The sequence below is a fragment of the Grus americana genome, unplaced genomic scaffold (genome assembly GCF_028858705.1).
Source record: "Grus americana isolate bGruAme1 unplaced genomic scaffold, bGruAme1.mat scaffold_812, whole genome shotgun sequence".
NCBI lineage: Eukaryota > Metazoa > Chordata > Aves > Gruiformes > Gruidae > Grus > Grus americana.
In genome coordinates this window covers 1-25,669 of record NW_026562017.1, presented here as the reverse complement: position 1 = coordinate 25,669, position 25,669 = coordinate 1, and the positions used below count along the sequence as shown (strand labels likewise).

The 25,669-nt window shown below is 36.5% G+C and overlaps 1 pseudogene; it reads left to right on the top strand.

The window, feature by feature from the left end:
* Positions 1 to 9,111: 9,111 nt before the first annotated feature.
* Positions 9,112 to 24,699, top strand: LOC129201148 (translocating chain-associated membrane protein 1-like; annotated as a pseudogene).
* Positions 24,700 to 25,669: the final 970 nt, after the last annotated feature.

The window sequence follows — 25,669 nt, the reverse complement described above, 5'->3', positions numbered from 1 at the left end:
GGGGGAAGTTGCTGAAAGAAGGAAATCAGGGTTTCTATGCATCTGGCACTTAGCTATTATTACTGCGCTACCTAGGTTCAATTGGCAAATTGCTTATCTGTGATCTCAGTCTCATAGTTTGCAGCAGTCTCACATAAACTTTCAATTTGTAATATAAATAGTAGTAAATCATGACAACAAATCCAGAATTTTTTTTAAAAAAATCTCTTCTCAATTCCCTTCTAAAATTCCTGTTTTGTTGCACTTTTAGGACTGATAAAGGCCAACGATGGATTAATTTATTTATTTATTTTTAATTGTTTGATCCCATTTTAGGAGACTTGCTGCTAGGTGATTCCACATCTAAGCAATACCAATGTAATATGTTGACACACTATTACAGAGACACTAGCTCAGCAAATTTCCAAGAAAGCATAATAAATATTTATAAATATTGACTTAGGTAGAACAACCCCTAGAATGCTAAAAAAAAATTAAGGGAGTTTATCTACCCAGGTAAAAGATAAAGAAACATCAGATTAAAAAAAAGGTTTATTTTCATTTTCAATTATTTCTAGTCATTAGTTTTTCTTTGACAGACTACTTAGCATATTAATGCATGAATGAAATATTAGTCTTTGCATTGCAGGGTCATCTATTTAAACGTCACTTTAATAGCTTATTACATAAAACCCTAGGGTGAAATCCAGGCCCTATTATCTCCAGTGAGTCCAGAGTTTCACCCAGGACATTCATCTGTTTTTCCAATGCATGGAAATTATAGCCTTTCAAGGACAATAAAATCTTTTGTAGGCAAATTAAAAATTATTAATGTATCTAAGCCCTTCTTGTGTCTATTGAGGAAGCTGTGAACAATAACAGTTACTAGAAATATTGAAGGGAACTAGAAGAGTTTTTCCAACTGTAGTGTCATATTTTATTTTTCATTAGTTTGTTTTCTTGTATTACTGTTACTACTTTACAACTATCAATACTTTGGGTTTTATGCAAAATACTTTATAAAAGCATTACTCTGCCCATTTAATAAATGGTAAAAACATGGAAGGAAGAATAAATTACTTCTCCCCCTGTAAATGACAAGGTGAATTCAGTATTATGACTTGAGTGATCAGCTTGGAATATAAAAGAAAGGAACATTGGATTGAAGGAAACGGTGTACATTCTCTTTTCCTTTTGAGTGTAAATATCTGAAAGCCTCTGGAAATTGTCCAGTATTTATTCAGCTGATTTCTGTTTTCATGATTCCTTGGTGAATCATAAGATAAAGGGAAAAGGCCTTAAAACCTAAACCTTTTCACTCCTCAGTTAAAACTATATGCTACCTTCAAGCCAAAATAAAAAAGTTAGACAATATCAGTTATTAGAAGCTAATGGGCTTGAGAGGGGTCTGGGATAGAATGAGGATTTCAGTTTCAAGGTCTGTTCTGTAACAAGTAACGTATGTTGCTTCTGGGTAGTGCTATTAGCACTGGAGCATACAGGCGTACAACTCTGTAGGCACGACAATAATACTGCCCCAAGATGGGACAAGGGCGTCTTTGGAAATAAGGCTAATTAATAGCAGGGAGTTCAGCAGTCATTCTAGAAACCCTGTCTATCAGCTTGGCTGTGATCTGTAACAACAGATCTTCCCAAACCAGGTTGGATGGTGCTTATTTGTGATACACACAGATTTTGCTGCCAAAGTTTCAATTTAGGTCTTAATACAAAGTAACATATGGTGGGTTTTTTTGTTCTGTTAAAAGCCCCACAAGCTTTCAAAGCCTTTGGTCTGGCAAAGGTGAATAGAGACGATTACTAATAAATGGTCAGGGCTCATTGTTCTTGTTATACTAGATTTATAAAGGCCAGGCCGAACATCATTGCTGGCTTACCTTCTTTTTTTTTTTTTTTTTTGTGTAGACTGGATACACAGAAGTTTTTCAAAGACTAGATAAAGTCATGAGCAGCCTGGTCTAACTTCATACCTTAATCATGCTTTGAGTAGGAGGTTGGCCTAGAGACTTCCTGAGGCCCCTTTCAGCCTGAATGTTTCTATGATTTGCAAAATAGTATACATTTGTGTTTCTCTACTAATGCAGTCTAAAACTTTCTTAAAGTTCAGGTAAAGTAAGCCTAGAACATACTTTTTTTTTTTCTAGCTATGAAGTAAGAGAATAGTTCTAGCCTGTGCTTTCATTCCTATTTACGTTTTGGTGGCACTTTTTAGTTATTCAGAAAGAACATGATACAATAAAGAATTCACTTTATCTGAAGGGAGGCAGAAATATAGAGGAAAAAAAAGTTATGCACAAGCTAATATCAATTATTGGATCATTCTACTTCTAATTCACTACCCCTCCTTCCCTTCTAGAAAACATTTCAGGCCATGACAAAAAAATTAACTACATTTGATTTTCTAAATAAAATCTTACAAACTAGTTTGTAATCACTTCATCACCTAATAGACACCCTTCAAAACAAAGAAGTGATACTAGACTGCAACCAGATTTTCAGCCTGAAAGCAGGAACCAGTCTCAGAATAAAACAAAAGATTTCACAAAACCGTAGAGATGTAGGAGCTTGTACTCAGCATACGATCTCTTAAGAATGCACTACTGCTTTAATGTATGCAGCAGTTGTTCCACCTGCTCTGCAAGTAGAATATTATTTGCTTAATAGATTCTAAATAAAAACTGCAATCAGTCACCAGAGAAATTGCACATCATTACATAACAGCCAGTAATTGATTACTAGATGCAGACATTGAACTGGATTTCTACTTTTTTTTTTTCCACAAAACAAGAAGATAGCTTTTCACTCTTACATGCTACCTAAAATCTAGTACCTGTTCCTTTCCTGCCTTTCTTAAGGCAATTATCATTCAATTACATATTACAGTAAAATAACTTCAACTGCTGTTTAATTGTAAAAGGTTTTTTGATGTACAGTTCCCATTGAGAATTTTAATTACAGGGCAGAGGCACAAATCCATACTTGCTTCACTTCCCCTGTCCCAATTACATGACCTACTCTGTATGTTCTTAACACAGTTTTCTTCTTTTTTTTTTTTCCAGAGATAGAAGAGTGTCAAAAAATAGGCAGATTGTTCTCAAATTGTAGCACAGAATCTTAAGGATTCACTATTGTACATTTGATGCTACAAATGTTATCCCCTTTTTGCACAGTTCCATTTTTGTAAAACTGGGAAACACTTTTAGGCAGAGACTAAATCCCGAGTTTTAATTCTTACAAAAAAGAAGCCTACTTTGTAGTGGTTTATAAAGAGGAAAAAGAAGCAAGAAATACCACACAGAAACTTATCAATCATTCATCTAGAGTCCTGTCTGCAAAAACTTTAGAGGAAAGCCTAAATCTATTTCTTGGTATAAAAAATTATAGTGTGACAGAAAAACTCCCTTCTTGGCTCATATGATAATCCTTTGTTCCCAAATGGACAATGATTAATAAGATCTTGTAATTTTAATCTCAGTTATTGTTTCACTAAACATTGTTGGGGGTGGTTGTTTTGAGTTGGTTTCTTATATATATTTTGGTGTTAGTGGATCTTATTTTGCTTGTCATTAAATGCCAGTTGTTTGATCTGTTGTGCTTAAGATTTTTTTAGGTAAAGAAACATCTGATATACATATCTTGCACTTTGTTTTACTTCTATTTGTCACTATCCTTCTCAAATTAAGGTAGTAACCTTTATGCCTCATAAACCGGAATTCCATTAACTGTAGGAAGATTCTGCACAGGCAAAATGCTTAGAATAAAGAGAATATTTTACAAACATATACACTGGAAACCGGAACTGTTCAACATCTTTGTCGGCAACATGGGCAGTGGGATCGAGTGCACCCTCAGCAACTTTGCCAACAACACCAAGCTGTGTGGTGTGGTTGACATGCTGGAAGGAAGAGATGCCATCCAGAGGGACCTTGACAGGCTGGAGAGGTGGGCCCCTGTGAACCGCATGAAGTTCAACAAGGCCAAGTCAAGGTCCTGCACGTGGGTCGGCGCAATCCCAAGCACAACTACAGGCTCGGCAAGGAATGGATTGAAAGCAGCCCTGAGGAGAAGGACTTGGGGGTATTGATTGATGAAAAGCTCAACATGAGCCGGCAGTGTGCGCTTGCAGCCCAGAAAGCCAACCGTGTCCTGGGGCGCATCAAAAGAAGCGTGACCAGCAGGTCGAGGGAGGTGATCCTGCCCCTCTGCTCTGCTCTTGTGAGACCCCACCTGGAGTACTGTGTCCAGCTCTGGGGGCCCCCAGTACAGGAGAGACATGGAGCTGTGGAGTGAGTCCAGAGGAGGGCCACGAAGCTGATTGGAGGGCTGGAGCACCTCTCCTATGAGGACAGGCTGAGAGAGTTGGGTTGTTCAGCCTGGAGAAAAGAAGGCTCTGGGGAGATCTAATTGTGGCTTACCAGTACCTGAGGGGGCCTACAGGAAAGATGGTGAGGGACTGTTTATCAGGAGTGTAGTGACAGGACAAGGGGAATGGGTTTAAGCTGAAGGGGGGTCAATTTAGACTAGATGTTAGAAAGAAATTCTTTACTGTTAGAGTGGTGAGGCACTGGAACAGGTTGCCCAGACAGGTTGTGGATGCTCCATCCCTGGAAGTGTTTAAGGCCAGGTTGGATGAGGCTTTGGGCAACGTGGTCTAGTGGAGGGTGTCCCTGCCTGCAGCAGGGGGGGTTGGAACTAGATGATCTTTGAGGTCCCTTCCAACCCAAACCATTCTATGAAATCCTGGACTTTCTGTACTTTGCCTTGTAAAACCTGTATCTTCAGAACAGACAGCAAAACAGGCCCAAACACCTTAATCCCTGACCCTCAAGTACTCCTGGGCCCAGAACAAATCATAGAATCATAGAACATAGAATCATAGAATGTCCTGTCACTACACTCCCTCATAAATAGTCCCTCGCCATCTTTCCTGTAGGCCCCCTTCAGGTACTGATAAGCCACAATTAGATCTCCCCAGAGCCTTCTTTTCTCCAGGCTGAACAACCCCAACTCTCTCAGCCTGTCCTCATAGGAGAGGTGCTCCAGCCCTCTGATCAGCTTTGTGGCCTCCTCTGGACTCACTCCAACAGCTCCATGTCTCTCCTGTACTGGGGCCCCCAGAGCTGGACACAGTACTCCAGGTGGGGTCTCACAAGAGCGGAGCAGAGGGGCAGGATCACCTCCCTCGACCTGCTGGTCACGCCACTTTTGATGCAGCCCAGGACACGGTTGGCTTTCTGGGCTGCAAGCGCACACTGTCAGCTCATGTTGAGCTTTTCATCAATCAATACCCCCAAGTCCTTCTCCTCAGGGCTGCTTTCAATCCATTCCTCGCCCAGCCTATAGTCGTGAGATCATCCTCACTTTAGTGACACCGAGATGATACTTCCTTTACTGTTGCCATATGACTGTTGCTGAAGACTGCAGAGAGAAATCACCTATAGTTTCTAACCTGTAAATCTAGCAGAAAGCAAAGCAAGAACCTCTGGCAGTTCAAAATTTGCCTACAAGTATGCCTGACACTCTGTCATTCCAATGGCTGTTTGCCCCAATCTGACTTTTTAAGGCTTTACTGTACATGTGTCCCTCTTCTGTTTTTCCCAGCCTATCCTTTCCTACATCATCTCTCCCCGCCATCCCACAGTCCCAAAGGAACACAATGAATGTGTTTTGATACCACTGCACAGCTTATGGGTTATCATTCTTCCCCACAGTGCATCTATCTTGCCTACTTGATCCTAAATTCTGTTAGATAGAGTCTCTATGCTATTCTGTGTTTATACAATGATCAATTAAATAACAAATAACTAACTAAATAAATCCCAGTCTTGGGTGGTCTGTTACCACACAAAAGGAAATCATATAGCTGATTTGAGTGTGTTTGCCTTGTGATTTTTAAACTGGGTTTACTTACCCCATAGGAATGACTGGATCTTTTTTCTTCTCTGAATTTACTCAAATTCTGAATTAGTTCACCATGTTTAACTGAAGCATAAAATAAAGGAGTCATTCTTAGCTGTTTCTGTGTGGTCAAGTAGATCTCCGATTGATATCTACAACTCTGCAAAAGACATTAATTTCATTTTGCTTTCTAGATAGTAGAACAACAAATCATCAAAACTTAATAGCAGACTAAGTATTAAATCCTACGCAGTTGTTTTCAACCTAGGTGGCTGGTGGGACATAACTTTCTAATTTTCTGTTTAATTCCTTGACTAAATATTTAAAATGATAAACCAACAGAAAAACAAAAATCTGTTCTTAACTGGAGGCTATGTTTCTTTGTTTCATCTACTTTTTTTACCAGAAAAAACAACTATAAAATAAGAATAGCGATGTTTGCTGAGTGTGTTTGCTTAAAGGGTAGGACAACGGAAATGACACAGTGGACTGTGTGTGAAATGGGCCCATATATAACATAGAAATTGTGGAATCAAAGAGATAAAAAAACCCATAGGTCTTTAAACCTGGAACTTAGAGCTTAAATAACATAGACAAGCTTAAATAACATAGACACAGAATTATAAAACAGGCAGGAAAGTAGGTGGCCAGAAAAATAAATGGGTTGTCCTTATGTAGGTCCATCCAGTTATCTCAGTTTCCAAACATTAGTTAATCTGAATTCTGAAGAGATGCATGAGAAAACTAAATAAAAAAAGTATGGGGTTTCACTGATCTCTTTTTATACACAAGGACTGCTTTAAGAAATAGTTTACTTACTTTCCAAAGAGAGTTCAGCACATTAGAGATTTATCAAAAAACTCTATCATACGCATAGTAAGTAAAAAGGGACACTTCACTACCTTAGCATGATGCTGTCATCAACTGCCAGATGAGGAAAAACAGAACCTGACCACAGGGTTCTAAAGAGTAAAATTGTGGTCTGCAACATCACACCCTTTTTTTTCCCCTTGCCTCCTACACACAATGTTTTACTGCAAAAATAGGTTCAAGCCTTTTGTCAATTGAAATAATCAGTTTAGACAACTGCGATCTCCTCTTGAGCATACAGCATGTGTCTATACTAAAAAATTAAGCTAGTATATATATAAGAGCAGAAATCACTGGATATCTCTTGAAGAATGCACTTGAACACTAGTTTAATATTACTATAAATTATAGTATTTGATTGTCTCATTGTATCTCATGGTCTAAATCTTCAAGTCTTATAGGTAGCAAATCTGCCTTGAGATTCATTTAACTAAAATAATGTAATTACTAGATTAATTATGAATCTTAAATTTGAGTAATGTATTAAATCTTACCTTGTCCTAAAGAAAGCATGCATCTATATAAGCAAGTAACAAATCATAGAAGTTATCTGCTCCTAGACTGTTTTAGTTTTGTTTGGAACTTAAGCAAGTATAAGAAAAATAAAATTTATGCTGAAAGTAAAAGTATCTACAAAGCTACAAATGTAGAAGCTATACAAATATAGAACAGAACAATTTGTAAAGCCCTACACTAGGGATCTTCTAGAAAACCATATTCCCAGCCTATAAAAATCTAAACTAGCTTGCTCACTCTGATATGGTACAAAAAGAGTGGTATAAATTGTATCTGATTAGTATATTTTGAGTTAAAAATTGACATTCAAGTTCCTGTTTCTTGGTTTCCATTCCTATTCAACATTACTTGCCCCTTTCTCTAGTGTGTTCCAGGGAGAAATGAAACTGTTGTGAATCACAGTTAGTTCTCAGCCAGGATTATTGCTGTAGATTTAAAAAAAGAAAAGAAAAACAGCAATTACGCTAAACAATTAGGAAATTCTTTCAATTTTATTGTTTCATTTTCATTAAAAAAATCAGCCATGATTTGTAAACAACTTACAGGTTTGGTTTTTTTTAATTTCTCTTTTCAGCTGAGAAAAAGAAGATGTATGGCAGTTGCTTCCCAAATGAATGTCCCAAATAGCACCCATACTCTGTAGTAATTCTTAATTTCAAATGTAAAATACAGTTTCTGAATATATTAGCCTGGAACTCAAAATAAGAGTGCAAAATGGAGCATGAGCATAGCCAAACTCTACAACTAATCAGAACATTTAACAGAAAGCAAATTCAGGCATGCTAAAAAAAATTAGTTTCAGTGAGCATTAAATATTTAATAACAGGTAGCAGAACTACTTTACAGCCAAACTGAATTTTAGGTCCAATTTGGCAACTGGGTGCAGGCAGATGCTCTCACTAGAACCAGCTGAGGCCACATAATACAGCAGGGGAGACACCCATTCACCAGATGGGACCTTATTTTTATTTTCTCTTCCAGCCCTGTTCTCTGGGATGCCATGCCACCTTCTGGCCTTCACCCTTTTCTTCACTGACATTTTTTTGGATAAATTGGTGTGGTTTCCCCCTGAATTCCAGCTAGAGCCAGCAGAGAGCCAAATATCCACATTTTTAGGACTTCAAAACTCTCTGAATCCCCTTTCTCTCCATTTTAATGGGGGAAAAAAATCAAGGGTGTTTCTCAACAGCTTTTCCTTTTTTGTCTAGCCATAGATGAGGGAACATGGCTGAACTCCAGTGGGGGATGAAGAGGAACTTCCCACCACCTAGGCAGGCCACAATCCTGGGAGTCATGAGGACAGCAGACCGACCAACACACCTTGAAGACTTTACAAGAAGGGAGCTACCTGACCATCGCTGGAGCCGCAGCGAGCACAACCTCCACAGAGGCGAGGGGAGGCCAGGCCAGGCCTGGCCTGGCCAGACCGAACCGAACCAAACCAAAAGCGCTCGCTCCGCTGAGCCTCTGCTGGCGTGAACCTCCTCAGTACCCAGCCCACTCAGGTCCGCGGTAGCCTTCTGAGCAATCCCCACCCACCTGCATATAGGATTGGCAGGGGCCATATCACTCATACCGGACCCCGTCTGCTCACCGCAAGTACTCAACTACTCCCAAAGCACCACCTCCTCAAAAACCGCTCTTCCAGGGCGCCTAAAGATTAGTTGCGAGAACTGCCAATCATAAGCGCTCTTAAGTTTGATTGGCTCGAACTGGGAAGGGGGTGGGCCCTTTGGTCTGGCGGCATTTACCGTGCGTGAGGTGAAGGCTGCTGAGGAGTGGTGTTATTCCCTTCGGTGGGGCTGCTCAGGCTTGGGAGCTGTCCCCGCTATGGGGCTCCGCAGGAAAAACAAGAGCCCGGCGGTGCTAAGCCACGAGTTTTTCATTCAGAACCATGCGGATACCGCGTCCTGCTTGGTGGTGGGCCTCTTGCTGGGGCTCGTGTTTGAGGTACCGGGCGAGGTGAAGGGGGCGAGAAGGCCGGTGGCTGCGGAGTCGAGCAGCACCTGGTCCTGCTGTAGGGCAGCCGCGGCGCCCTCGGCTTCCCGCTCTGGAGCTTCCTCAGGACATCCCTCCCGTTCGCTTCAGCCTCGCTGCCAGGCATCTCTGCCCCGCCCCGTCCGGCTCGGCCTGCCTTTTCCCTTCCCTGCAGGGTTATGTCCCTGTTTCTTCTCTGTCCCGAGGCCTGACTCCGTGACACCCTGCTCGTGTATTCTCCTCTGCGTGTCTCGGCTGTCTTCCGAGTGCAGCAAGCTTCACTTCTCTCTGTTCTGCCCCAGCTCATATACTCCACAATGCCCTCTCTACTGAGTTGTCTTTGCCAGCCCTCGCCCCCTCTTCTCTCTTACCCTCTTTGGTCAGGTTCTGCTCTTTTCTTTTCTCGTCCGGTTTTCCTTCATCTTTGCATATGTTTCATTCCTACCACCCTCCCATAAGCCTTCTTTTACTCAGCTCCAGTCTCCGGAGTTACAAAGCTCTTCAAGCCACCTTGCTTAAAGTAGAATCGGTTTATGTTTCTGTGTCTATTTTCTTTTTTCCTCCAGCCCCCTCAGTTCAAAAGTCCACGTGGTAAAGGCAGTTAGGAACACTGTTAGAAAGAGGGTTTCAGACAGTCTCTGCTGGTTTGAGCATGCTTGACCAGATGGTAGGTAGAAACTGCTGGTCACCCTTTTGCACGACTGCTCAGTCTATTGCTGTCATTGGCTCAACTCCCTACCGATGGATAATCTGAAGAAAAATGTGGGATTAGGCAGTCTCAGCCTGATTTCTGAATTCCTCTTTGCCTTTGTATTTGAAAGTTGTTGTAAAATTTATTTCCATGTGCAAGCTGCTTATTAGTTTCTGGGGTGATGAATTAGGCATCTCAGGTATCTTTTTTCCCACTTTTGGGACAAAAGCCTTGTGTGTGTGTTGCTACATGAATACGTTATGTGGGTGTTGAGTATGGGATAAGGTTTGGTAAATGGAGTTTAAACTCTGGATAGACAACTTAAATACTTTATTGAAATATTTCAACATTTCCCATCAGTTGGATAAGATTAAAAATCAGATAATTTAAAAATAAAACTACTGTTAAATTCTGAGACAAAATGCTTGAATGTAGGCATTCTGTCTTTATATATATATATATCTTGATCCACTTCTGAAAACATTAAAGATACTGGACAGAAATAGAGAAAGCAGTTGTGATGGTCAGATAATTTCCTTCTAAATGGTGGACAAATGTAGAGTTGAGATATAATAAGTTGTGTCATCTATGGAGGAGTATTTCATAAAAGTTAATATATTAAATGCAGAACTCAATCTTGGGATAAAATAAAAATAGCTAGGGGCTTGAGAAGTCAGGTGATAAAGGCTTTAAGAAAGAAAATAAATGTCTGCACTTGGGATAAAGTAAACCCAGTTTGGTATCCCCAATGGAACTTTTTATGTAACTTTATATATGGTACTTTTTAAAAGATACTGCTCTGTGTCTTTTTGCTGTTAAAAACAAGTATGTTTTCTGGAGTTCCATCTCTGAATTCCATTTGTCTTAACTTAGGCTTTGTATACACCATGGAAGTTGTATTTCTGTAACTCTGCAGGTATTGGAATGGACTGTGCAGCTCCCCCAGGGTGAATGTTATTATTTTGATGAAGGTGATCTCATTTCTAGTCAGCATAATTCTAAAAGTTCAAAGGCAGATTAGACTCTAGTGTAGCTTGTGATATGCTTTTATTGTACTTGTTTGAATATATACTATTATACTTACTGTATATCTGCATCTCATTTTTGATGCAAAAAATTACTTTTTTTGATGGAGACACCTTTCATTTAGTACGCAGAGGAACAGTGGTGCTATGTAACAGGTTAGACCTCTGTATTACACCTCTGCCTCATTCACTGCAGAAAAGCATACTGGAGTTATTTGAATGAAATCTATATTTCTGTTGTTCACTGTCTAGGTCTTATACCATCTTTATAATCAGTAATCCAGTCTGCCAGACAAACAAAACTACTGATGTTTTTCCAGTAAATCTTGATGACATTTATCATGATTCTACACCGAGTGCTTCATAAGTGTTACTGAACTTGCCTACATAGCTGTTATGATTTCTTCTCTGTATTAAAGTGAAATTATTTTTAGGTTTTAAGTTTGAAGCACTAAGGGCTCTTTTTTATTTTTTTTTTTAACCAGTGCTTTTCAGAACATTTTATGCTTACCGTGATTTCAGATGCATCTGTCAATGACAGATTTCCAAATCTAGCCTGTTCTTACACGTAAGGTTGTTTATCCATCTTAATTGTGCTTTCCCATACTTTAACTTTGCTGATTATTATGAGGTCTATAGGGAGATTCACTCTGACTATAACATACTGAAAAGTGGCAGTTTAAAATTTAGTGTTAACTGTTATTTTCTTTCTACTTCCTTCTTTGAGAATATTTAGTCTTTTATATGCTCAATCCTACTCCTTTTCTTGACAACAAAGTGGGCCTTATCTTCTAAAGAAACCTTTCTTTTAGTATTTATGGTTCTTTTCAATCTTCTAGTATCATCTCAGAAAGTTTCATACTATTTATTTCCTACTAGAACAATTTACATCATCCTTGTATCTGGCTATCTTACCGCAGAATACCACTTAATGGGGCTCCTATACTTCCAGCAGACTGAAACACTTGTAGTATTGCTTGCCTCACAGACAAAAAGAAAAGCTAACTTGCTGGGCTCTAGCAAAGATTTTTACCACCAAGAGCATAAAAAAAAGCTTATTCTCAGGAAAGCTCCCTAATGAAGGGATCTGCTTGAAGGTACGTAGTGCTGTCTGAATGCCCTTCTACAAGGGAGACTGTTGCTGTGGGTCCTGAGTGATGACTTACTGAAAGCAAGCATGTTTTAGTTAGGTACTGATGTCATCAGCACCTATGTAACTGTATTTTCCCTGTCTTTCCAGGAGCAATTGGCAATGAATTTTTCATGCCCTTATTCCATGGACATTTTAAGTTGATATTGTTGCTCTGGCTGCTTATTCACCTCATCAAGCACACAAAAGAACTTCTGTAGCTGAGCAGTGCAGCATATCAGGAAATTCATCTGTGTTAAGATCAACAGGGTTTTCTCCTCCCTTCTGTTTTGCTGGGTCAGTTTTAACTTGTATAATTTTTCTGTCCAATTCACCACGCCACTACTTTTGATGACACACGTACGGGACAGAGACAAGAAGTAACTGGCAGTAAAGAGAAAAGCAGGATTGCTTCTTTTGATGGTAGTGCTGGCTAACAAAAGATTAAATTTTTCCTTGAACTGCAGTGTCTGAAAGTCAATTTTGCTTGCAGAAAAATTGATACTTTCATTTTTCTTAATGAGAATTCCTCTTAAAAGCACTCTTAAGCATTATGACTCGTCTACTGTTTAATTTCACAGGTGCATTCCCAGTGTACTGAGGCAGTTCTCCTCCCTTTTCTTGCTACAGAAGATCTTTTACATTGTTGTGTCTCTTGCTTATTTTGTAGCTAGATAAATTAATGCTTGTTTTACATGCTCCTGAATGTTCTTAGTTACACTTTCAGAAATTATATGGTGTAACATCTGAGGAAAATAACTTTCTTTAAGTTTATGTATCTTTGTTTTAAGTTGTATCTATGAAGATCAGTTTAAGAGAAACCATAAAAGATACAAGAATGTTGGTTGTTACGGGTTTTTTACATCAGTTTTCTAATTATGCCTGTTGTACTTCTCTGATCTACAAACTAGATAACAGTGCTTGCAAACATAATAAATGTATTTGCTATTGGCAGTGTAGGATGTAATTCCATATTGCTGCTTTTTTTTTTTTTTTTTTTTTTTTTTTTTTAGCAAAGGAACCAGCTTGGTGGGTTTTCTTCCCCTCATATCCCTATATTATAGCTTACCACTCTTTCAGTTATATCAGCACAACTGTTTGTTTTTGAAGTTGTGCAAACCAAGTAATTAAATGTTTTCAACTAAACTAAGCAAACGTGTTTACCTCTTGTCACTACTCGGTTATCTCAGTTATAGGGTCGTACAGTGATCCAGGTTATAAACAGTTCTATTGTTACACCTAAGAGATAAATATACCAAAGCATGGGAGTGGGAAGACATTTTGAAGAGGTAGGGATGGCTGAAAGTGTTGGGGGTTTGTCTGTTTGTTTTTAAAAACTAATTTTGCCACTGGAGAAAAAGTAACATAAAAATATACCATTGGTTACTTTGATTGTACTGTAATTTTTAGAAGATGCCTGATTTATTATACAAGAAATTGATGAATCTTAGAATTCTACTATGATGTTTTAAATACTCTATTTATATGGACACTTAGCCAGAACATCGCTTTTTTTAATATCTTGCAGTTAAGTGAAACTTTCCGTCTGATTTAATTTAGAGTCTTTTAATTTTTGAAATAAAAGAAAGCCATTTACACTTCTAAACACTTGACAATGTTATTTAGTAAAACAGTGAGTAATATGATTCTTAGCTAAAAGGACATAATTCAAGTCCTGACCCTATGCAGCAAATGTTAAAGGATTTGCAACAAGGTGAGCCCCCACATTTGTGGGAGATGAGTAACACTTTCAGGACCTCTTTGATTTAAATCATGTGTGGGAGAACATTTGTTGATGGCATAATCTTTTAAGTTTGGGTGTTTATAGTCTAGCTTGTTTGAAAAATCTGATATTTTTTCCTTGTTTCTCTTTGAATTTCAGGACTCAGCCAAGTATGCCGTTATCTTTATTGCTGTGCAGTACAATGTCACCTATACTGGTGAGATTAAATCAATTTTTTCCCCCCATTTTCTTGTAGTGCAAGAAATAGCTCAGTTATTAAAAATTACTCTTTTTTTTTTTTTTCCCTTCAAGATTTCAATTCACTTTTATAATATAGTGGAATGCTCATATTTGTCTGTCAGCTTTTGGATTTACTAATACTATATTCACTGAAACATTCTAGTGTTTTCTCTGTTGCTTGTGAATAATACTGGGTTATTTTTCCTTGAGTTAACACTACTACTAACTTGCATTTTAATGTGAAAAGCATGCATTCTTTCCAGATTCTTTTGATACAATCAACAGGACTTATCAAGTGACAGAATATTTTGGTAATCTTCTATATATCTGTTGCTTATTCTTGATTTCTTATGTCATTAGTAATGGATTTGTGGTTTATCGTTCAAAAATATCACATTATTATTCTGAAGTTACTGATGTTGCTGATTCAGTCATGCTTTTAAATAGCAAAGGGAAAAAGTACTGATTCTCTTTTTTTCTTTTTTCCAGAAAAAAAAATTTCCTTTTTTTAATCTTCTATACCTGTCATACTATGTACAAGAGTGGTAAGCAGCTAGTGGAATTTCTTTATTTGGTAACTTAATTTTTCTTAATAGTATTCATAACTTTCAATTCTTTCCAGGAATTAATCTGCACAATGTCTTGGAAAAAATAGATATTGTGATAGAATTATTCCAGATGGGGAACTAAGGTCCAGAGAAATTAGCAAAATCTATGAATTTTGTTCTAATCTTGACTTCCAAACTTGAGACTTCTGTGTTGTGACTGTTCCAAACAATGTAGCACTCTGACTGCATTTAATATGTTCAAAATAATACATTGATCAGCTTTGCTTGTGGTAACATATATAACTTTTTGCAAATGTTTCCTGAAATATTTAATGCTGAACACTTGACGTGTACACAGTCAGTGGACTTCTGTTTTACTGATAGTTAAGCAGCATCAAGTAGAAATCTCTTGCAGCGGAGACAAAGTAAAATCCATGTGTCAGTTACCAAGCTGCCTTTGATGTGACTTCTTCATAGCATTTGTTGCATGCATGCGCGTGTATGTATGTGTACATATACATACAATGGAATGAACACGGTATAGCTTCCTTTAGTTTTAATAGGAGGTGTGGATGAGCTCTGCACAAGCAATTTTGAGGTCTCAACTCTGGCCCTCTGAAAACAACATGAATATATTACTAGTGAATGTCTGTTTTGAAAAACAGTGCTAGGGACCAGGCAGAAATAGCATTTGCTATGCAGTTACTTGTTCATTGATTATATCACAAGCTGCTTTCAAACATAGAAATAGGACATCTGACACTTCCGGTTATATGGATGTCCTGTGCATTAGGACCTTAACTTACCATTCATGTAACAGGGGGCAATAATTGCTTCCTTGACACCTTCTAGTCTAGTTTCCTTTAGCGGGTGTGTGTGGAAGTTGTTTGATGCTGTATGTATGTATGTATTTCTGCTGTTTTGCGTTTGGATAACACAGAGTTTGAAAAAGGATAGAAGTCTTAAAGATAACAAATTTTCTTGATGTTTATGAAAAGTGGTGGCTGTATAGATAAGAGACATCCGAATTAATGCCTTCTCTTAAGTGAAAGCAGAGAAATGTAAATGTTAGACATGCTAGCCTATAAATCAGGATGAGCATGGCTCTTGATTAGTTGTAGTACAAGTTCTTTCTTTTCCATTGTAGTGTCTCATGCATAAAGAAAAGTGAGGTTGTTGTAATGGGTGTTTGTGAGCTAAAAAAGAGATGTCCCTACAAAATAAGGCTTCCTTAGGTCTACTGCCCCTCATACATGTTTTTTTTAAATTGAATTTCATTTGTAAATTCTCCCACACTTAAACATGATAAATACAAACATTTGAAGTATTTTTGTAACAATGTGAATGTTCTTTTTGTTTTGCAATTTTGATTTATAGGAACATATTACTAATTCTGGGGAAGATGTTACTTACCAATGTGTTGAACTACTAGGGGTACTAGCCTCACTATATAGGTTTTTTTCCCTACATATAGTCATGCTTCTTAAGATGGAATCTCATTTGGTCTCTACCCGAGTATAGAGGATAGAGTGTTGGTGTGGGCGTTTATTTGTGTTCTTCTTCCCCTCCCTCTTTCTTTTTTGATGGCCTAGATGGAAAAAAATGGATTGAAGCCTCAGCTCAGCGTATACTGCTCTCAATACTTTGTTCTAGGCTTATAACTATATCATTGTATTGAAGGAAAAGAAATTTTAAGTTATCTAATCGGGCATAAAAATTAATTTTCAAAAAAATAAAACTTGTAACTAATATTCTGTATCAATTAAACAAAACATCCAAAATCAATAGTCACTGCTGCCCTTTTTCAGTTGCACAGAGTACTCCTTCATAAGAACGTAAAAATACACCTTTTTTTTTTTTTTTTTTTAGATGACAACAGTGAGCAATTTCATTTTTATGACTATGGTCCAAAAGACATTGCCACAATCTTCTTCTACATGCTCATCTCGTAGCTATTAATCTGCATGCGGTAATCCAGGAGTACATATTAGATGTAAGTTTATTACTGGGATACAATTTCCTTTTATAAACATGTTATTTTTTAGCCATCACTTGCTAAGAGTTTTTCTTCAAGGTAAGGGTAAGCCATGCTACAAGGAATGGCTTAGCATTTAAAAGCCCTGTTATGATCAATCCTTTTGTTCTTTGACAAATTGCAAATAGACCTTGGTTTAGTGGTGGACTTCGCAGTGATAGGTTAACGGTTGGACTTGATGATCTTAAGGGTCTTTTCCAACCTAAATGATTCTATGATATTTTTATATTGTTATTTCCTCAATTTATTAATGGTATAAACCACTGAATCTTTATTTCAATAATATGGCATATTTTTCTGTAAAAACAGACATTAAATGTTCATGTCCTACTCAAAATATCTGTGAATCCATTCTATAGCATTAGATTCAGAAGATATATTCAGAAGATCAAAAATTAAAATTACTGCAGTGGTGGATTTCTGTTTGTCAGTTGAGCTTCACCTGAAAGAGGGAGCTCAAACTTCATTGTGTGCTTTTATACACCAATTCAGTTGCAAAGTAAAATGACTAAAAGACACTGTGAAGACCATCTATTATTGAATGGTCTTAGAATGTCTTCACAAATAGGTGATCTGAGCCACAGAAGCTCAAAAGGTTTTTAAGTGTGCAAAGAGACTTGAAAAAATTAGCAATATGACTGATTATGGGTTGGGGAAAAACTGTCTGAATATTTTTCCATGTGAACTTTACCATAATGGCAAGTATTGTTGAACCTAATTGTATACAAAGTGCTGATCAAGGTCTTAAATGGTGGGAGCTATGTATTTTCATTGAGGAATGGGAGATTTGGGGAGAAAAAAAATTCAGGAGTGAATACTAATTCCCAAATAGCTTTCTTGTTTTAAAAATTACATTTATTGATCTGCTTTTTGTTTCTAGAAAATTAATAAACGTCTGCATTTGTCAAAAACAAAGCACAGCAAATTCAATGAATCGGGACAGCTATCATTTTTCTACTTGTTTTCATTTATATGGGGAGCATGTATTTTGAATGCAGTAAGTCAGTCACTCTATTTGCTGTTTTTATTTAAAAATAGGCTTTAAGTGTAAAGAAGATCCTTAAATCAATGGCCTTTTTCTTTAGGAAGAATTAATGAAGAACCCAACCTTTCTTTGGAAAGATTATCTCCATCCTCGTATGCTGTAAGTGTTCTATTTTCAATTTGAAAAAAACTGGTACTTCTAATCACTGAATATTTAACCATGCCAAATTTTAGGGAACCATTAATAGGGTAGTGACACTGGTACCTTACAAGAATGACAGCTAGATGAAAATACTTTCTTCTGTTTGAAGAATGCCGGCTGTTTTATCCAAAGGCAATTTTTGATGAATTGAACATTATCCGAGAGATACTTACATGTGTTCTTAACTTTCTTTAACTTAACCATGGTAGCTGAGTTAAAGTGAAAGTGTTTGCAAGATGGCATATATAATAGGACTGCTGAACTGTTTCACACTAAAGCAGCACATTTGTCGGAGACTAAATTTTCAAATTAGCAGAGATTTATAGCGTGATTTTTTTTTTTTTTAAATTAAGATGACTTACAAAATTGTGTTGTTTGTCTGTCCCCCGTCCCTTTCCCTACTTTTCCCCAGCAAGTGCAATAGAAGGAAGGGGGGTAATACACGTTTTTTTAGGAAGGGAGTTAGTTCCACTGCTCACAGGATAAACTGTTTCTGTGTTAGGGTTTTTGGTGTTTTTTTCTTTCCTACTGTCTCAAAAGATGGTTCAGAACTTGCTATTGAGAAGATTATGGGTGCTAATTCAAAAAACTATCACCACAGAGTTGTTTTGTATTTGTGGTTCATTTGATTTACAAATCATAAACTATAATGAGTCAGAATTAATTAATTTAGATAATGAAATAAAATCTTGTATCTCATGTTGAGAGCTTGAAAACTTACCTTGTGTTTTCTTAACCTGAATTGTTGTTTAGTTTTCAGGTAAAATTCTTCTATATTTGCCAGATAGCCTATTGGCTTCATGCACTGCCAGAGCTATACTTCCAAAAGATATGAAAGGTATGGAGAGAAGTTGTCAATCCAGTTAATTAAATATCTCTTCTTTCCAATTTTTTTTTGTTTATATTACCTATATAAACATCTACGTATTCATATTTGTATATTCAGTTTTTTGTATGCTATTTATATATTGTATTTGCTTGCATTTCCTATCTAATTTAGCCTAGGTGGCCTGTAGTTTTTGATTCAGATAGTCTTTCCAGAAATTTATACAGTAGTGTGAAAAATAATCAAACCTAATGATTGATATGATTTTTCTTTGGACAATATGGTTAAACTGTAACAGCATTTGTTATAATTTCCTAATTTTAGGAAGATATTCCAAGGCAGCTACGTTATATTTGCCTTTATATCGCTCATATCTCTGGTGCCTATATATTAAAGTAAGTATTTGCGTGTCTCCTTTGAATAGATAGATCTATTTTCTTCACAATTTCATTAAAATTTCTACCTTTTCTGTTTTATAGTTTGCAGCATTTGGGGCTAATTCTGATGGTACCTCACTATTTAGTGGAACTCATTTTTCATGCCTCACTTCTTTTCTGCTTCAGTGATGAAAGCAAGCAAAAAGGGTAAATCTTGCATGTCTTAATTAAAATTCACAATTTTCTTACTAATTGCATATAAAAGAATTTGCATGTATGTAAAAGTACTCAGGTAGCAAACATGACTTATTCAATGTCCGCTATTACCTGCTTTGAATTCACAAGCAAGTCATTGTCATTACATAGAGTGAAGGAAGCAAATACACCACTTCATCATCATCATCATAAGATTTTGCTGAAGCTTTTGCTAAAGTTCCATCTCAAATATCTATGTATTGGCTTCTGATTCTGTAAGTTGCCTGCTTGCACAGATGTTCATAAATGTTTGTATGCAGGGACACTTGTTTTTAAAAACAGTTAATCGAAGCAGTAATAAAAGCACCATTCCCTGTAAGTTCTTGTAGGTGTCTCTCCTTTTGGTGAGAAAGGAAAGTAACTATACAACGGAGAAGGTATTGTCTCTAAGCGTGTAGTTGGTAAGATGTCTTCAATTATACATGTCTTGAGTATGTATAATTATATGTATGTATAATGTCCTGCTGTTAAAAATTACATATATTGTCTTGATCTTCCAACTGTTTAATAATTGTATATTATACGTTCTGGGTCACCTTTCTGGCGTTATAGCATCACCATTATTTATAAATGGCTTACAGCATGAATGCCAACTTGAGATGCATCTTTTTACTTCATTATGCTTTCTAGTCAAAAGATCATGTAATGAGGCAGGACTGAATGTTTGCAGATGACCAAGTTTTTCTGTAATTATTGATCTCCTCCATGGACATCTCCCTATTGTTGCTGAGAGATTTTTAATGAAAAGTTCTTTGTATGCTTGACTTCATTGAGATGAAATGGACTAAAAGGAGAAAGCACACTTAATTTCATTATTTTGTTTTCAGATTTACCATTTGGGCTTTACTTTTTGTAATGGTGCATCTTTTGACCCTAACTGTATCTGTCCTCACATTTGGATTTGGTCTGGCAAGAGTAGAGAGTCAAGGTTTTGCCACAGCAGATGGAAACTTCAGTGTACTCCCTGTGAGGTATAACAAGGCTAGTAGACATTCATGTTTGTATAGTGTCGCATTTCAGAATATCTTTTAATAAAACAATCCAGGATGATAATGTGTTTTGAAGAATTTCCCCAGGTGATGTTTTCCTCTTGAGTTTGAAGGGAAGGGAAATTCTTTTTTCTATCTTCTTTTCACAAAAGTAGTAGAACAGAATTTATGGGAAATAGAAAGAAAAAAGAAACCTTTTTTTAATTACTTGTTAACACTTATCCAAAATGGGTGGGATAATCATCTCATTAAAATTTGTTGTTTGCTTTTTGTTTGGGTTTTTTGTTTTATAACAGACAAAAAGTATCATTTGGCAATATTAATACTCTTTTTTTTTTTTTTTGACTAATTATTTGTTTGGTGCCTTCCTAAAGTATTTTTTTATATCTTTTATTCTTGGTTGTTAATTTTAAAATTTTATTAATTTTTCAGCATAAGCTCATCACTTTAACATTCACCCTTATAGCTTAATGCCTGTAATCAAGTGTGTGGGAGGGATTCTGAATCTACACGATTTCTCATTCATTGATTGCTCAGCAAAAGGGCCCTCAATGACACAATTTCCTATCAGCCATTGAAAGCTATGGTCATAACTCCTTGAAAAACCTGATTGCTTCTAGCAATATACTTACATACAATTTCCATTCACTTGTGTGACACACCTTGTCTTGGGTACAGCCTTCTGTTACATCTGGTTTCCCATGGTATGTAGATTTTAATTGTTTCGATGGTAGACTTTTGGAGAAGAAATAAAATAGGTACAGATTTGCAGTCTATTAATGGTTAACTAAAACTAACTGTCTCCAAAATCTCAAATGTTGCTAGGATTGGCTGCCTGTGTGCTGTCTGTCTAACACAGCCCTGGATGATGTGGAAATTTACAAATTTTCAGCTGAAGAAATGGAGAGAGCATGCTAAGAACCGGATTCCAAAGAAAAAAATAACACAAAGAACAAACGAACAAAAAAGGAACCAAACAGAGGTCAGTGGAGTAATATTTTTTTTTTAAATTGTTTCTAGGCCAAATGTTTTTATACCAGATGTATCATCTTATATCTTTCCTTCCTGTAAAAGAGCAAAAACATCTGTCTTTTGACATGCAGAGAATATAAATAATATTATAGTTTATTTAAATATTAGGCTGTTCTTTTCTACTTCCATATTGCTAACAGGACAGCACACAGAATGCTAACTGTGTTAAGTGTTAGCCCTGGGTAATCTTCAGGATTATTCACTGAACTCTATGTTAATCTAAAAGCAAGGAATATTTCATGAAACTGGGTTTAATGCTTCCAGGGTTTTCTTTCCATTTTAAATCAGCCTTTTACAATGCTGCTAACTTTTTTTTTTAGTAGCAGAAAAAAAAAAGTATCATCCGAAATTCCGACTATATTTCATAAATTCTGCTTTTATTATGTTCCAGATCATTAAAATTAAGTTTGTTTGTTCTTCTATATAAAGATACATCATGCAAAGAACATCAAACCTACTGAAAAAGAACTCCAAAGGAACACATAGTAGCTGGCAAAGGACAACTAATGCAGAAAAGCTTTTAATTAAGTGATGTTGTATAACTTCCAAATTCTAATGTTGTATCAGCTAAAAGAGTTAAATGGGAGTTACAAAGATTTGGTAGAGTGAAATTTCATATTCTTGTTAGTATATATTTAAAACATTGGATAGAGTTATGTATGAAAGATTAGGAATCACTTCTGAAATTTGGGCAGAGCTTTGAAAAATGCAGTTTCTTAGGAATTTTACCACAGGCTGACTCTCTTACTGAAGTTGTTCTTTATGGATTAGTTTCTATTAAGAGGGGTTGAAGCTCTTCACATTCAGAGATTACTAGCTGAGTCAGCATTAGCTGAAACCAATAGGAAGATTTTAGACCATAATGGTGCTCATAACATTGCTTTTATTTATCATTCCAGAGCAGCCTTTCCTCTCTGAATGTAGGTGCAGATACTTTTTTCTTTTTTCTGTCTCCAGTCTTGCAGATCCTTCTTTCCAGATGAATAACTTAATTGCTTTTCTATGTTGTTTTATGAAATTAGTGTAATTCTGAAGTTCCCAAGACGATTACAGTTTGGAATAGCAGAAGTGATACTGTAGTTTGACTTCATGTTTGCTTCAATTGAGCAAAACAAAGAATAGCACAGGCATTATAGCTCTCTGACTGCATGTGTGGAAAGATGTTGTGCGTTGTTTATCAGTTTATCTTATTTCTAATTGCAGAAGTATTCACACTTGTAGAAGGAAAGCTTGGGTTCGGCTGAAGCCAGTAGTTTAGTTGTGGGCATTAGCTGCAAGTCATTTCTTTAGCCTACCTGAAGGTAAATAGACTCCTTTTGTCCCCCAGCTTTTAAGATGAGACTTCAAACTTGTTTGCAGTTAATGTGTCTGTATAGTGGTTAGGCATGATTTGCATAGGATCTCCACAATATAGGAAAAGAATATATATTTGAGGTTGTTAGGTGTGAAGAGTTACGTAGCCAAAATAATCAACTTCAGATTTAATTGGCAAAAGAAGGACTAGAAGTTAAGTGTACCATAAATCCTTCATACACTGCTTTGTTCCATCTGTCCTGTTGCAGCTTCTCCTCGGGCTGTGGCCTGAGCTTCTTAAGCTATTGACAGACGAAGCTAGTAAGCGTGAAATGGCAGGCAGTCTAGGATAGCACATGCCTTACTAATGTAATACTAAGAATGCTGTATAATAGGAAAAAAAATCCTAAGGAATCAGTAAAAATGATTTAAGAAATAATAGAGAACTAAACTAAGATCCTGGTTAAAGTAAGATGTCACAGAAGAAGACACACTGGTTAATACTTAGTTAATTAGTAATTATTCAAAATATAAGAATGGTCAATTGGCATGCTGAAGAGAGCTTACCAACAGGACCCAACAAGTTTCTGTGCTGACATATGCATAAATAAACTGTTGAGGCAACAAAGTCTACAAACAAAATTATTCTGAATTTCTTACAGCAGAGAGTTGTAGAAAGATCTTGCAAACATGGAATAAGTAAAAAAAAAAATGGCAAATTCCTAATTTGCAATGCAATTCCTAAATTTCTAAGCTACTCAAAGTAACGCATATTATGGAGGGAGGGAAAAGGAAACATAGTTTGTACATACACAGCAATGGACTTCAAACTAGCATTTGTCTCAGGAAAGATTTTAAATCAATGTATGGGGTTTTTTTTTGGTTTTTGGTTTGGTGGGTTTTTTTTGGTGGTGTTTTTCTTGCAAACATCAGGTAAATTCCTTGTTACAATTAAAAAAAAAAACCCCACTCAAACCCCCCTCAGCTAGAATGTACCATCCATTGTATAAATCTGTGTATCTACATCCCCAAAATTGTATGCCATGTCGATGACCCTGTCTGAAAAGATTACCAGAAAGATACAGAAAAAGATGACAGTAAGGGGAGAGGCTAACTACCACCTAGCTCAAAAAATGTCTGATAGGAATACTATAAAGTTCTAAAATCTTAAGTGATTTTGAGCAGGTAAATAGCAATTTGTTGCTTGCTATTTCTCATAACATAAGAATAGACAATTTTCATGTGGTAGCATGTTTAAAATGAACACAAGAAGGACATGAAATACAGAGAACTTGTAGAAGTAATTTCTGCAAAAGTATGGATTGAGATTTAATTCCTGGGGGCTCAGTCTCTCTGTGGCTAATAGAACAATGGTCTAAATACAAGTTAGACCTCAGGAAGTCACTAAGGTTCCTGTGGAACCTGAAAGAAATTATGTTGGTAGGATCACGCTGTATTTGCCCTATTTTTAACACTCCTCATGAACCATCTGTCATTCATCAGAGAGATAGGAGACTAGATTTAGAAGCAACTTTTGTCTAATTCCTGTTCATATCAACTTTGTACAGTCAAAGTTCTTAAACATTTGACATACCTAATTTCAACTGCAGCAAATACTTAAGCTTTTTGATATTTTTTAATTTTCCTGCTCTAGTTTCTATTTTTTTTATGTGAAGCAAAATTGTGTGTTTCTTTACTGACCTTAATTTAAAATTACAGCTAACTTTGTCAATGGAGCAGCGAAATCAGAAGGTGGAACATCTCCAAGAATAAGAAAATCAAAACCAGTATGAGATACAAGCTAGTATCAGAAGACAACATTTGACAGAGGACTGTGACTTAAAAAATTGACACTGCAGAGCTATTATTTGTATGTCTTATTATGTCAATGGACTATCAGGTTATATTTTTAAAATGTTTTTGTTAATAACCCTACATTTATGACAAGATTGCCCTTGATCTACCTTAACACAGTAGTCAGCTCCAAATTTCACTTAGCTTTAGCAATGAAAATAGATGAATCAGTTTGAACTTCTGGTTCTGTGATCAGAAGTTACTACATTTCTGTAATATTTGCATTACAGACACTTCAGAAGGCTGTCTAAATCTAAGTTATCTGTCTGCTCATTTGTTTTTACAAAATCAAATTTCTGTACCAAAAAGATCTTACCATGTCTGTCTGTCCCCCACCTCTTCCCTCCCTCAATTTTTTCTTTATTCATCTTACATGGAGTAAGGTAGCCTGGTAAAAAAGCAAAAATGTTCTATACCTGATTTCTCTTTAAAAATTACAGATTTAGAGAGAGGGAAAATTCTGACAGGACATCACTAATCTTCCTTCAGTATAAAGGTGAGACTAATGTTTAGTAAAGATGCAAATTCTGTGCCTTGGGAAAAATGTTAGACTACCTGTTGGATTTTTGCAATGGATTGGACTGTCTTGTATGGGGCAGGAGTGGGGGGTGGGAGAAAAGTAGCTAATTTGTAGTATAATCTTAGGCCTTCTGAAATAAAAGACAAAGCTTCCAAATATTTCTAAAGAGCCAATATTTCATGCTTGCAATCACATGTGCCAGATTTTTTTCCTTAACTGTTTTTTTCCTTTAATTTATAACTGATACATCTTAAACTTCTGAGTCTACCTAGAAGATGTTAAGGGAGGTGCTCAAACAATATTGCAATGAATGTTCACCAAACATATCCTAAAGGCTTTTTTCTTTCTGGTAGATAATAATTTAGTTTAGTTTAACTCAAGGGTTTTACGTCTATGGAAGTATTAATTTGCTCCTTATGTGAACAATTTATCTGGATATGATTTCAATATTAATTTGAGTATATTATAAAGAGATTAATGGTATTTTTGTAAGTAACCCTCATAGATCTGAGGCTGGCATCTCAATGTTGGATAAGCTTCATGAACTCACTTTCTTACTTGCTATAACTTTCTCACTGTCAAATGGATTGTAGGAATATTACATTAGTTCACGTAAGCCGATAAATATCTACTGAAAATATTTGCCATGGAACCAGAATACACTTGCTAATATTTTTAATAAACTTGT